This window comes from Dipodomys ordii, unplaced genomic scaffold, assembly GCF_000151885.1.
Source record: "Dipodomys ordii isolate 6190 unplaced genomic scaffold, Dord_2.0 Scaffold31, whole genome shotgun sequence".
NCBI classification, from domain to species: domain Eukaryota; kingdom Metazoa; phylum Chordata; class Mammalia; order Rodentia; family Heteromyidae; genus Dipodomys; species Dipodomys ordii.
In genome coordinates, this window is record NW_012267247.1 from 6784525 (window position 1) to 6788541 (window position 4017).

Consider the following 4017-nt stretch of genomic DNA (forward strand, 5'->3'; position numbering starts at 1 on the left):
AAGTGGTGCTGTAGCTCAAGTGGTAGAGCGCTAGCCTTGAGCTGAAGAGCTGAGGGACAGTGCCCAGGCCCAGAGTTCAGGCCCCATGACCGGACTCCCCCCCCCAAAAAAAGACTTCCTTCTTCAGTACCTCCATCTTATTTATCTTCCTCATTTTCTCATCCTTTACACCAAACTAATCTACAGCCAGCCCATATTCCTTGTTCTAACATATCTAAGGGTACCAGTATCCCAACTTACTCTCTATAGACTCCTTGAGATTGTTAACTACTCAGAAGACCTGTTTTACAACTTATTTTTTGCAGTGCTAGAGATTAAATGAAGGGCCTTGAGGATGCTAGTTAAGAACTCTGAGTTATATCACCATCTCCAATTTTATACTGAAGTTTATAAAACAATTCTTAGCCCTTACATTGATGGAAACCCTAATATTTTCTATTGTTTCAAAAACAGCAATTAGCCAGGCACCAGTGGCTCACATCTATAATCCTACCTACTCAGGAGGGCTGAGATCTCATAGTCAGAAAGTGCAGAAGTCCCTGTGAGACTCTTAGCTCCAAATAACCACTCAAAACCCAGAAGTGGTGCTATGTATGGCTCAAATGATAGAGCACTACCGTTGAGCACAAAAAGAGGCTCAGGCATAGCACCCAGGCCCTGAGTTCAAGGCCCGCAATTGACAAAAAAAAAGGAAGAAAAAATTAGAACAAGCATCCATAAGGACAGTAAATAAATTTATTTCATCTCTGGTTAAATACAGATTTATTTTATGTCTTGATCCAAAATACCTAACAAATTGTATGGCACACAAGAGACATTCAAGTATTCACTAAATTAACCCAAATATGAATGCCAGGTTAATGGAGTATTTTACAGTTACTTTACTAACATAAGGGCAAAAATTAAACCTGTTTGCTTGGTTATACAGTGATCAAAATTGATTTCTGCACTAGGAAATATATCAGAGGCACAGTGTGCTTGCCTAGTACGGGTAAAGCTATGGGACTAATCCTTAGTTACTATTAAAAAAATGGAATGCCAACCTCTGCAGTCTCTAGCAATAAATTATTTGCTTCTGTCCTGAAATACTGTTATTTCTAGTCTAGGGAAGTACCAGACTGTGACCTAAAATGTCCAACATCTAAGGCCAACTTACAATTATAGGCTGGAGACATAATTCAAACACTCAAAAGAATTAGGACATAATCAGTTAACAATCACCACCTGTAAAGTAAAAGTGATTTTTATTTCTGTACTAAAAATGATAATGAATATTACTATGGCTTAATGCCCCAATTTCTCTTCCTATTTACTCCCCAGCTCATAATGCAACTGGTTTTGCTGTCAAGCACTTCCTACCACTGTCATACAGAAAGTCCACCACTGGAACCTACCCGACTATGTACAAAACCTTTAAAAAACTGGGTAAACATCTTTACAAGCTGATCAGCTTTTATGTATGGGGCCTAAACCCTGAGCTTGGGCCCTGTCCATGAGATCTCTTTTCTCAAGGCTAGTACTCTACCATTTTGAGCCACAGCACCACTTCCAGTTTTTAAGTGGTTAACTGGATATAGAGTCTCATGGGAAATTTTTTTTTTGTCGGTCATAGGGCTTGAACTCTGGGCCTAAATGCTGTCCCTCAGCTCTTCAGCTCAAGGCTAGTGCTCTACCACTTGAGCCACAGCACCACTTCGGGTTTTTTAAGTGGTTTATTGGAGATAACAGTCTCACGGACTTTCCTGCTGGAGATGGCTTTGAACTGTGATTCTCAGATCTCAGCCTCCTGAGTAGCTAAGATTACAGGCATGAGCCACCGGCACAGAGCTTCATGGGAATTTTTTTTGCCCACACTGGCTTCAAACTATGATCCTAAGGACTCAGCCTCCTGACTAGCAAGGAATACAGGTGTAAGCCATTGGTACCCAGCAGCTAAGTTAATAATCTCTAATACAAACTGGGACACGGTGAAACTTTCAGCATTTATCTAGCATGCGCAGGAACCCAAGTTTGATACTTAGCACCTCAAAAAAGAAAAAAAATTTCAGTAGAAAGAGGAATGGAACCAGGAACTGGAGGCATGACTCAAGTGATAGTAGCCATGCAGGAAAAAGCCAAACTAAAGTGGGAGGCCTTGCGTTAAAGCCCCAGTACCAGCACAAAAACTACCAAAGCTATAAAAGCAATATCTAGCTGGGCACTGGTGGCTTACACCTGTAATCCTAGTTACTCAAGTGGCTGAGATCTGGGGATTGCAGTTCAACAAAGCCAGCTCAGGCAGGAAAGTCCTTAAGACTCTTATCTCCAATTAACCACCAGAAAACCCGAAGTAGCTCTGTGGCTCAATGTGACAGAGAATTAGCCTTAGCAAAAAGAGCTCAGAGAGAGTACCCAGGCCCCAAGTTCAAGCCCCACAACCAACAAACATACATATATACATACAACATGCACATATACACACAAAATCAACATCAATATTTAAGAAACAGTAAGAAAAATAAGTGCCAGTGGCTCATGCCTCTAATCCTAGCTACTTAGGAGGGTGAGATCTGAGGATCAAGGTTCAAAGCCAACCTGGGCAAGAAATTCCAGAAGTAGAGGTATGTCCCAAGTGGTAGAACATACTTGAGGGAAAAAAATAGCTAAGTCCTGAATTCAAACCCCAGTACTGGCACATGCATGCACCTACATGCAAATATACATGTGCGCAAACACACAAAGCAGCATCAATGATCTAATAAAAATACAGCCGGGCACTGGTAGCTCATGCCTGTAATCCTAGCTCCTCAAGAGGCTGAGATCTGAGGGTCACGGCCTGGGCCCAGGCAGGAAAGTCCAGGCAGGAAAGTCTGTGAGACTCTTATCTCCAATAAACCACTAGAAAATCGGAAGTGGCACTGTCGCTCAAGTGGTAGAGCGCTCACCTTGAGCTGAAGAGCAAAGGGACAGCGCCCAAGCCCAGAGTTCAAGCCCCACGACCAAAAAAAAATACAAAGTCAGCTGGGCGCCAGTGGCTCATGCCTGTAATCCTAGCTACTCAGGAGGCTGAGATCTGAGGATCACGGTTCAAAGCCAACCGGAGCAGGAAAGTCTGTGCGACTCTTATCTCTAATAAACCATTTAGAAAACCAGAAGTGGTATTGTGGCTCAAGTGGTAGAGTACTACTAGCCTTGAGCTGAAAAGCTCAGGGACAGCATCCAGGCCCAGAGTTCAAGCCCCACGACTGACAAAAAATAAGTGAATAAATAAATAAGTAAATAAAAATACAAAGTCAGATGTCAGTCACTCAAGCCTATAATCCTGAGTGAAAACTGAGATCTGGGAATCACCATCCAAAGCTAGCCAAGGCATGAAAGTCCTTGAGACTCTTATCTCCAATTAACCACAAAAATGCTAGCAGTAGAGCTATAGCTCAAATGGTAGAGTGGTGGTATCCTTGAGCAAGAGGTCAAAGATAGTACCTAGACTCAGAGTTCACACCTCAGTACCAGAACCAAAACGTGCACAAACTCACACACACACACAAGCACACGCACACAGGTTGATGTACTATGAATGTATGAAAAAAAAGCTTGTTAAAATTGTTTTAGAAAGAATAAGGGAGGGCTGGGAAGGTGGCTCAGTGGTAGAGTGCTTGCCTTGCATGCATGAGGCCCTGGGTTCAATTCCTCAGCACCACATAAGCAGGAAAAAAAAAGTCGCAAGTGGCACTGTGGCTCAAGTGGTAGAGTGCTAGCCTTGAGCTGAAGGGCTGAGAGACAGCACCTAGGCCCAGAGTTCAGGCCCCAGCCCAAAAAAAAAAATAAGGGAGCGCTGGGAAGGCTCAGTGGTTGAGTGCTTGCCTTGCATGCATGAGGCCCTGGGTTCGATTCCTCAGCACCACATAAGCAGAAAAAAAAAACAGAAGTGGCTCTGTGGTTCAAGTGGTAGAGTGCTAGCCTTGAACTGAAATGCTGAGGAACAGCGCCCAGGCCCACAGTTCCACCCTGACGATCAACAACAACAAAAAAGAATAA

General features: G+C 43.2%; 1 protein-coding gene across 1 annotated transcript in view; it reads right to left on the bottom strand.

Moving 5' to 3' along the window:
- Ywhae (tyrosine 3-monooxygenase/tryptophan 5-monooxygenase activation protein, epsilon) overlaps positions 1–4017 on the bottom strand; it is a 53510-nt gene that overhangs the window by 23251 nt on the left and 26242 nt on the right. The window lies entirely within an intron of this gene.